This window comes from Lolium rigidum, chromosome 5 (genome assembly GCF_022539505.1).
Source record: "Lolium rigidum isolate FL_2022 chromosome 5, APGP_CSIRO_Lrig_0.1, whole genome shotgun sequence".
Lineage (NCBI taxonomy): Eukaryota > Viridiplantae > Streptophyta > Magnoliopsida > Poales > Poaceae > Lolium > Lolium rigidum.
Genome location: NC_061512.1, coordinates 265285434 through 265296733, shown reverse-complemented (window position 1 = coordinate 265296733; position 11300 = coordinate 265285434). Strand labels below are relative to the sequence as shown.

General features: G+C 46.2%; 1 pseudogene; it reads right to left on the bottom strand.

Annotated features, from left to right (window-relative positions):
• Positions 1 to 1907: 1907 nt before the first annotated feature.
• LOC124657612 lies at positions 1908 to 10898 on the bottom strand (annotated as a pseudogene).
• Between the last annotated feature and the right edge of the window lie 402 nt (positions 10899 to 11300).

The following is an 11300-nucleotide window of genomic DNA, read 5'->3' as shown; positions in this document are numbered from 1 at the left end:
GATCACAATATAACAATTGGTATGGTATGTGCAGTGAGCTCCATAAAACTTATTTTCTCAGTTAATACCCGGTACTTATAGCTCTTTGAAAAACAAGTTTACATGGATCTCGCGCCGTATTGGTGGGTTAGCTAGCTAAGTATGGCGATCTACATTGGAAGCATGTGTTCTTCTTTGCGTGAAATTTTATATCTTCTAACTTTATATTATATCTAGAGTGTTTATTTTATATATTTGAGAGTTTCATGCAGAGTGTGTAATCCCTTCAAACTTAACAAAAGAAAGAGACCTAAGCTAAGTAATAACCTGCAACTATTTTATAATAGTGTTTCCTGCAATTATTTTATAACAGGGTTATCATAGTATTTTCACGGGAAGTATCACCACAAGTATATCGTTCCATAGAGAGCTTTGCTTTGATCCTTGGAAACCACTCTTCCCCATAACTACGTTGTCACAACACACATCCATATGTTTCGCATCCAAACCGTGGTTTGAAAATATCCTATTCTACAAGTTGCTATGTGTTTGGTATAAATTAAGACATGATTTAAAGTAAGAACTAACAAATAAGAACAAAAGTGATACAAAGTGAAGTAAAACTGAAAGTAAACTAAAATAATTGTAGTTGTAGGATTGAATGAAATAAAATAGGAATTCTATGCTTTCGGACTTGTACTAGAGGGGCGAATATATGTGATCCACTATATATAAGAGATTTATTACAAAAATAAATATTCTCCTTATGAGTACCGGGCTGTTACACATGTGTGCACTATGTATAGTACTCGTGTGTCACTCGCAAGATAATATTACTGTCGGCCCCATGGAGAAAGGCGGTGGCAATGGACCGCCTAGAACCGAGCCCGTCCACAAAGGAAATGCCATAGGCGGGGGTTCAGCGCTAGTATACTTGTGTGTCTACGCACCACTATATTGCCTTTTAACAGAAAAACTAGACTTTTCCACCCTTAAAATGGCTAAGTCCTGGTGCATGTAGTTTCTCCATATTACCACCTCTTGTCTCCTTTCTTCCTTTTTTTATCCATAAAGGTTCATAATAGCTACACACCAAAGATAAGGAAAAGTGATAAATCCTACTAAAACTACTAGTTGTGCAAATCTCTCATAACAATGGCTCAATACTTCTAATCATGCATTTAGGAAATAGTCAAACCTAGATAGAGAATGTAACGCAACAAAACAATATACTTTTATATAATGAAAAGATTTTTGCTTTTTAAACTAATCACTAATCAAGTAAAAAAGGGGCCAATCTGATATAAAATAAGATTTTTTTCCAAATCAGCATATTCGTCATATGTCTCCTGATTCAGGAACCCCATGAGAGACAGCTGCTCTAATGGCGCCGTGGCCCTATCACCTACATAGATCGCTAATGGAGGAGATTGTGTCGCGATCATGTCCACTGTTCTTGCCTCAGAGAGCATGATCTCACGAGAAAAGAGAGATAGAAGTACACAACGGGCATGCATGTACGAGGAGGTAAAGTACATGTGAGATCCAAATTCATGCATGGGAATGTTGAGTTGGCATACATGAAAAATTGGTAATGTGGCAATACAAACCGGATCAAACCTATCAAATGGTGAAAGGGGTGTATTCCAAACGATTTTTAGAATTTAGAGGTGAAATTTACCCAATTCAAAGTTAAGGATTGTAAAGGGAACTTTGACAAGTTAAAGGGGTAAATTGGACATCTCTTATTGCTGTTTCCATTGAAAATATCGATGCATTTGAAAAACAATTGATACACTAGAATTCAACATAATTTTTCCATGAAATGATACATAACGAATCAGTGGCTTAACAAATAGCCATAACAACAATAACACACCATATATATATGGATAAAAATACACTGACTTAATCACAAGGAAGGAAAACTATCCAGGGTGTCTCACAGATAACATGAACTCTTCTTGCAGGCTAATACACATCTGGTGGCTTCAGTTTGCTTTGGTCTTTTGCTAGTTGATGGATAGTTTGTTGATGCATACATTTTCTCAGCTTCTTCTTCCGTTAGACCACCCATGAAAATCTCCTAGGGTTCTTGGAGAGCTTCCAGTGCCATCTCCACTTGCCTCATTGTTGGCCGTTCCCCCGCTATCAATTTCATGCATGACATAGCTATAGTAGCTACTTCCCCCACTTCGCTACCCCCCTCTTCCACAACTTGGGGATCAAGTATTTCAGCCACATTGCAGTTTTCAAGTTGTTCAACAAATTGAACGACGAGACAATTGCCTTCAGAGGACATCCACAGAGATGGTCGCTTCCTTGTAAGCAACTCAACAAGAAGCACTCCGAAGCTGTAGATGTCACTACTTTCGGTTAGCTGTCTTTTGTAATAATACATAGGGTCTAAATATCCCATAGTTCCTTGCAGCGCGGTTGTTCTTTCCCTTTGATCCACCGGAATGTACCTTGAAGTTCCAAAGTCCGACAATTTAGCTGTCAATGCACCATCAAGAAGTATGTTGGAAGGCTTAATATCTCTATGAATTACAGGAACGGAAATAGCAGAGTGAAGGTAAGCAACGGCTTTGCTTATTTCACTTGTAATCCTCAACCTATCTCTCCAAGGTAGGGATCGTGGGGCCTCTGTGTGAAGATGGTCACTGAGTGTTCCATTTGAAATGAACTCGTATGCCAGCAGCGGGACTTCTGTCTCAAGACAACACCCATGAAGCTTTACAATATTCCTGTGGTTTATTTGTGAGAGTATGGCCACCTCATTGATGAACTCGTCAATTTCTCTCTTGACCACGATATTTGACTTCTTGATGGCCACAACATGTTGGTCGGACAAAATCCCTTTGTAGACTGTGCCATGCCCTCCCCGACCGATCTTACGAGTTTGATCGAAATTGTTAGTGGCGTTCTGCAGCTCATCTAAAGTGATGATCATCCGCTCTGCAATATCTGTTCTATGAGATACCAATTGCTGCAACAGTTGTCCACGGTTTTGATTGAAGAACTTCTCTTTCAACTGTTTTGCTCTGTGTAGCTTAATCTTGCGGATAATTAAGAACATTGCGCCTGTGCCTAACAGTACAAGGCATAGAGCACTACTAGCAACTGATATACTAATAATTAAACCTACAAGAGAAACAGAAGCACATGTTAACTTGAGTATACAAACCAAGGTAGCTAGCTACCACCTGTTTAATGCTCGACTCACTACAGGAATGGGCCTAGACGCCGACGGCCAAACCCTACGCCGAGGGCATTTTATCGGGGCCGTCGGCGTACGGCCTCGCCAGGGCAGCGCCGGAAGCCGACCGTCGGCGTCTAGGTACCGTCGGCGTATAGTCTCCTACGCCGAGGGCCGCCGTCGGCGTCTACCTGGCCCTCGGCGTAGAGGTCTCCATCACCTCCCCTCGCACCCGCACCGTCGCCGCCCTCTCACGGCGTCAGACAGACGCCGAGGGCTACCCTCGGCATAGGGCATGGCCCCGGAGCCATGATTTATGCATGATTGAAGTGCTTCTATCGTGTGGACCCGGAGCATGACACGCAGGCGCGTCTCACTTTGCGTGGCGCTTGCGAGAGGTTGACACCGCAGCAGTGGTACAACCAAAAGTTCACCAGCGCTAGTGCCTTCTGGGCTAACAAGGGTAAGAGGGTCAAGAAGGAGTACTATGTTGGTAACGAGCCTACGGACGAATGGGCAATGACCATTGAGGAGTACATGTCGGTGAGTAAAATGTCAATGAGATTCTACATTGCTGCTAAGTTTTCATTGAATTATCTTGAGCTGAGTATTGCGTTTTCAGGTTTGTCCCGAGTGGGCCGAGCAGCATAGGGAGGCATGGGAGGAGCTGATTAGGGCGAGGTGGCTCAGGCAGGACGAGGAGTTTGCAGCCGTGTCGAGGCGTAACATGGAGAACCGAGGCACCGGTGGCACACACTGCGCGGGAAACCGCGACTACACCCGCTTCAAGGGGAAAAAGGTATGTATATACATGGAACGACCTTCTTTCATTTCCCGTCATGTCTCATTTGTGGTACGCTTAACTTTTCTTTTCGCGATGCAGGTGGCCGAGGCACCACCTGGGGTGGTGCTTCATGATGCCCAGATATATGACATGATGCGGACGAAGCAGAAGCCCAATCCCGCATTGCCTCAGCCACAGTACTACGGCAATGCCAAGGCCGCCAAGGAGGACTACTGCGACATGGTCAAGTCTCGTCACCCCGAGGTGGATGACCCCTTGAGCATTCCGGTCGACGAGGAGTCGTTGGTCCTGTCGGGGCACGGGCGTCCGCATGGCCGTTTCCCTTGGCTGAATAAGGCGGTCAAGCCTACCCACTCCACGAGCTACACGCGCCTCAAGCATACCCTCACCGCCGACAGCCCCCAGCCTCGTCCACGGCCTGCTCGTCCACCCGCCTACGATGTAAGTTTTCCTCATTTTCATCCTCTTTCCGGTTTTCCTTCCTACATGGCTAAGTGTTTACGAGATTCATTGTTTCTGAAATTGTAGCCTGAGTTCGAGGCGGCCTTCGAAGCCTGTAATGAAGCTTATCAGCAGGCCGCTGCGCAGTGGAATAGGCAGAATACGGCCTACATGGCGTATATAGGAGTAAGTCTGAATCTTTCTTCTCGCGCAAGTAGATGACAAGTCTCAGTTTGATGCTTTATTTCTGCAAAGCCTAACTTGTAACCTATCTTGCAGGAAATGATGATCTCTATGTCTACCGGTACACCGCCACCGGCTCGAGTTACCGTGGCGGGGGACATGCCTATCATGCCATCGAGGGCAGCTTTCGCTGCGACTTACTACGGATCCACACCGGAGGTAAGTTCTTTGCCAAACCGGTAGTTACCACTTTTCTTTGCCTCGCAAGTTGCTAACATGTAGGGAACATGTAGGGAACGGGATGGTCCGGGAACCGGGCATCGCCGGGTGGGCGCGAGGTCACACCGGTTCATGAAGGTGGTCGGTCTCCCGGGCGTTCTGCTGGTGCCTCTCCGTCGACTACTCCCGGGACTACTCCCGGTGCCTCTCCGTCGACTTCTCCTAGGCATACCACCGGTCCTTCTCCGGGTGGTTCTTCTGGAGCTTCTACCGGAGCGCAACCCCGGGCTGCTCGTTTCGCCAACGATGTGGGCGGACACACCCCGCCCGGGTCCTTCCTCCGCTAGTCAGCTTAGAACTAGGGTTGCTTGCTACTACTATGTATGCTACTATGACATGGCACTCTCCGCTCTCCGCTTGTATGCTACTATATGCACCATGTATGCTACTATGTGAATTATATGCTATTTTGGTGAATTATGGCGAATTTGGTCGATTTTGGATGAATTGGACCTGCTGAATTGAATTTGAATTGCAACAGGAACAGAAACAGGAACAGGAACAGAAACAGAAACTGGAAAAAGAAAAAAAAAATATTGCAAGGCCTACGCCGACGGCATTGCCGTCGGCATAGACACTAACATGGACCATATGGTCAGGTCTATGCCGACGGCAATACCGTCGGCGTAGACTATGCGTCTGGACGGCCGCCACGTGGCCATGCCATGCACGTCTCTATGCCGAGGGGGTTGCCCTCGGCGTAGACGACCACCTGGCAGCACCAGCTCGCGCCACGTCGCCCGTTCGTCGCCGGGCCGCTGCCTCTATGCCGAGGGGGTGCCGTCGGCGTCCGCCGACGCGCCGTTAACGGTGACGACGCGCCGCCAGGACAGGCCGAGGGCAGAGACGCCGAGGGCTCACCTGGCCGTCGGCGTAGGTGACGTACGCCGAGGGCCAGACGTACGCCGACGGCGAGCCTACCTATGCCGAGGGACCTGGACGCCGAGGCCATACGCCGAGGGCTGCCGTCGGCGTAGCCTACGCCGAGGGCCAGGCGTGGCTACGCCGAGGGCAGCCGGCCGTCGGCGTCTCGGGCGATTCCTGTAGTGACTATACAGTATATCACTAAATATTTAGTGCCAGTTGCAAACTCCAAAGAGTATGTTGGGAACTTAACCAAGCTTAAGGACTCATTTCCGATATAGGTTTGTAGTGCGTAGATCGGGGAGAGTGGTTGTCGTGTTCCAACCTAGTGGCAGGCGTCTTCTAGAGCCGCCACCGATCTTACGAATCAAAATCCCCTTGTAGAGTTTCCTGGTATGCTCTAGATGCATGACGCCATGCTATAATTAACTATCTGACATCGACTGGCCTAGCTTAAATTACGAATAGGGAAAAGTTTGTTAGGGAGTATGCTGATGTACCTGTGTTGGTGTGCTTGACACAACCATTGCGTACTTTGGGGTTGCCATGGGTTCCTTTCGGGCACGCGCACTTGAATCCGCCAGTCAGCTCCTCACATTCGAAGAAACACCCGTGTTCTTCTTTCCGCTCGCACTCGTTGATATCTGCATTTGCATACGTACGTAGATGGAGCATATATAACTTGGAAATATATATATGCATGGTCACTACACATAGTAGTAGTAATTGATACTTGTAGCTGATTTACCTGTGTTTGTGTGCTTGATACATCCATTGCGTACTTTGGGGTCACCATTGGTTCCTTTCGGGCACGCGCACTTGAAACTGCCAGGTAGTTCCTCACATTCGAAGAAACACCCATGTTCTTCTTTCCGCTCGCACTCTTTGATATCTGCATTTGCACACGTGGATGGAGCATATATGTATAACTTGGAAATATATATATATATATGCATCTTAGCTATGCATCCTAGCTATGCAGAGGTCGGGTCCATTACGTTAAGTAATAAAGTGCCCATTTTCGAAAAAATATATATGCATGGTCACTACATATAGTAGTAGTAATTAATACTTGTAGCTAGGAATCGGCCGGGGTTAAGTGTTAGATGCTATTATGGAAATGAAACATAATATAGCTTCGGGACCAGATGGGTTCCTAGCTGAATTTTATCAATGCTTTTGGGAGGTGCTTAAAAACGACCTTATGACTTTGTTTGTACAATTGCAACACGGCGAATTGCCGCTTTACAAACTAAATTTTGGAATCATTACGTTGATACCGAAAAAAGAGAATGCAACACAAATTCAACAATATAGACCGATATACCTACTTAATGTAAGCTTTAAGATTTTTACGAAAGTAGGCACTAATAGAATTACAAGTGTTGCACCTAAGGTGATAAAACTTACCCAAACAATTTTTATGCCAGGGAGACATATTGTAGAAGGAGTAGTAGTGTTGCATGAAACCATCCATGAACTTCATCGGAAGAAAATGGATGGTGTACTCTTCAAAATTGATTTTGAAAAAGCCTACGATAAGGTTAAGTGGTCTTTTCTCCAACAAACCTTGCGTATGAAAGGATTCTCCCAAAAATGGTGTCACTTGATAAGTACTTTTGTCGAGGGAGGATCTGTGGGAATACGGGTTAATGACGACATTGGCCATTATTTCCAAACTATGAAAGGACTGAGACAAGGTGACACCCTGTCTCCGATTCTTTTTAATATTGTTGCGGACATGTTGGCTATTTTAATCGCTCGAGCGAAAGAAGATGGCCAAGTAGGGGGACTTGTACCTCACTTAGTAGAGGGAGGAGTCTCTATTTTACAGTATGCCGATGATACAATTTTATTCATGGAGCACGATCTTGAGAAGGCCATTAACATGAAGCTCATACTTTGTATCTTTGAACATTTATCTGGGCTGAAAATAAATTTTCACAAGAGTTAAATTTTTCGCTTCGGTAAGGCGAAAGAAGTGGAAGACCAGTACAAGCAGATTTTTAGCTGTGAATCTGGGGCACTTCCTTTTAATTATCTGGGCATCCCAATTCATTATAGACGATTATTGAACAAGAAATGGAGTTTAGTTGAAACTCGCTTCGAACGTAAATTGGGGTGCTGGTAAGGCAAGCTTCTTTCATACGGAGATAGACTGGTCTTGATAAATTCAGTGCTGACAAGTCTACCATGTTCATGCTATCTTTTTTTGAAATACCCAAAGGGGTTAGGAAAAGATTAGACTTTTATCGATCTCGTTTTTTTTGGCAGAACGATCAGCTAAAACGAAAGTACAGATTGACTAAATGGAACATTATTTGTTGACCCAAGGAGCAAGGGGGGTTGGGGGTGGAGGTTTTGGAACTGAAAAACAGATGTTTGTTAAGTAAATGGTTATATAAACTTCTTAATGAAGGAGTTTGGCAAGAACTTTTACACAATAAATACCTCAAGAACAAAACTTTGTCACAAGTGACTGCGAAACCCACCGACTCTCCCTTTTGGAAAGGACTCATGGGAGTGAAAAACGATTTCTTCTGACGAGGTTCGTTCACAATTGGGAATGGCCAGCAAGTACACTTTTGGGAAGACATTTGGCTGGGCGATGCTCCTTTGGCGTCCCAATATCCTTCGTTGTATAATATCATCCGACGAAAAAATGTTTTAGTCGCTGATGTTCTTTCAAATACACCTCTGAATATAGAGTTTAGAAGGACTTTGACAGGAAACAAGTGGGATGCTTGGATTGCGTTGGTCCAACGCCTTATTCTTGTAACCTTGTCAAAGGAGCAAGGTAGTCAGAATCCCGATCCTACTACCGGAATCCTACGATTTGACGATCTTACATCGCCGTATCGATCCAAATCCCACTATGAATCCCAATAGCGTAGAATCCATGTTGAGTCCCGATCCAAATCATAGAATCCTTTAGAATAATGTAGAATCTCGATCCCTTTTATGGATTTTTCCGATTCTACTAACTCATTATTTTTCCCATCCACAAAACCATACAATGATACTACTTAAACATCCCAAGCCCTTTTCACCTGCTTTACTACCCTTTATTTACCTACCAAATCTCAAATGATCTATCGCTAGAACATTATTGCTAGAAACTTTATGTATTATAATTTTTTATCTCCATTATACTATTACGCAAACTTTATGTGTGATAAAAAGATCTTCTCTAAGTAAGTATGGTAGGATCCCAGATTCTACGATTCGATACTGCGACTCGATTCTGCCTGACAAAAATCGACCCGACTCCGAATCCCGACTCTGACTACCTTGCAGAGGAGAAAGATATTTTTGTATGGAAGTTAACAACGTCTGGATCTTTCACAGTAAAATCCATGTATGAAGATTATATGAACGGTCATACGATCTATCTTCGTAAATATATTTGGAAACTTAAGATACCACTGAAAGTCAAGATTTTTATGTGGTTTCTTCATAGAAAAGTTATACTCACTAAAGATAATTTAGTCGCCGAAATTGAAATGGTTGCATGAAATGTGCGTTCTGTGATTCATCGGAATCAATCAATCATTTGTTCTTTGATTGTCCCTTCGCTAAACTTATTTGGAGAGTTATTCAGTTCAATTTCAATATTGTTCCTCCAACAAATGTTACAAATATGTTTGGAAATTGGTTAAACGGAGTTGACAAAGTGTCCAAGTTCAGAATTAGAATTGGGTTTTGCACGCTCATGTGGGCTATATGGAACTGCCGCAATGATATTGTCTTTAACAAGAGTACGAACTCAAATTTTTTACAGGTTACCCGTATGGTCTCACACTGGATCCACGAATGGTCTCTTTTACTGCCGGAAACGCAAAGCGAGCCTATGCATGCTGGATGCCGCCGGCTGGATGCGGTGGCACGGGCTATATACAACCAGGATGGCTGGCGTCCTGTTAAACGACTTTCAGATGTATAAGCGAGTCTCTCTTATTTTTCATTGGCTAGTTTTTGTGTACTCGCTTTGTGATTCGTGAATTGTAAAACTAAGGATTATATTATCTGGGTAATAAAAGAGGGCTGCGTGCATCGATTGATGCAGAGGCCGGGGTCGGCCCCCATTTCGAAAGAAAAAAGGAATCGGCCGGGGTAACCTACGTACGTACCTTGGCATCCGCCGTGGCCGGGGACGTAGGGGTTGCCCTGGTAACCGATCTTACAGGAGCAAGTGTAGCCTCTATTCTGTCCCGGGATGCAGTGGCTGTTGTTGCTCCGGCAGACCGCGCGGGTCGCGTAGCCGGGGCATTTATCACTGTCAAGAAGACGAATCTCATCACCAGGCGTCTTATACAAAGGATCCCCGGCAACCTTGACGTTCCACGCCAGCTGAACGGGGACTTGCATGACTTTTTCCGAGTGCGGCCGATGTTTGATGGACGTCGCGAGCAATTCGTCGGAGACAGATGGCTTATCGAACCACCCTATCTCGGCCACGAACACGCGCGGCTTCTCCCACATCTCCTCTATGGTGCGGTTTTGCCCGAACCACCTAATTAACCGCGTGTTGAAGTCCATGCGGAGGACGTTGGGGATCTCCGCCTGGCAGCACCCAATGCCGGTGCACACCTTGCGGCCGGGACCGCCATTCATGTAGATTGTGTTTTGGTCGACCGAGTTGCTGCAGACGGATGCGCAGCCGCTCCTGCTGAAGTTGGTGACCCTCTCGTACCTGTTGGTGAACTTCTCATCCAGCGTCACCAGCACTTGGCAGCCGATCAGCACCAGCTCGTTGTAGTCCGACAGCACGTAGGGGCCGTCGTCGGGCCTGAGCCCGCCGCCGAAGGTGCCAGTCCCGATGTTGGAGCCCTCATCGTGGTGTTTTATTTTGATGTCGCCGTGTCGGATGACGCGCACCGTCGAGTTCTCGAGCGAGATGTGGTCGACTCGGAGCGTGCCGTCGCCGAGCAGCAGCGGACCACTCGTGTTGCTGACGCAGGTGAGGTTGAAGCCCGGCCAGTAGCAGCCGGGACCGACACCGAACGGATACGGCACGGCCACCTTGCCGCACCTGCGGGTGCAGGTCTCCGGCGGCGGCGAAGGAACCACCATGTCAGCGGCTCGCGCCGCCGAGGATAGCGGCAACGCCAACGCCATCAGCACCAGAGAAATGGTTATCGTCGCCATTAGTTGAGAGATGGGACTATGGGAGTAGCAGTGTGTTACAAAAGGCAGCTAGCAGCACCACAGCATGGATTCGAAACACGTTTGGATTTCGAGTCCCCTTCTATTTATGGCCATCGGTTCACTAGGGATGTGTTTGGTAGCCTGTGTCAACTAAGAATTTCTCATCTCAACTGGGATTTTTAGCCATACCCTTGTTTGTTAGCCCGGGTGAACGCAGATGAGCTATGCCCACCTCATACAGAAATTACCCCTCAGCCTGGCCCGATTGTGAAGCTCAAATCGAGCTTCACAACCCAACCAAGCTGAGTCCATCCCGCAAACCTTCTCGGGCCCCACCATCGAACCCCCCCCCCCCCCAGACCACGACCCGGCATCCTCATTTGCTCTCGAAGAAAAGGAACA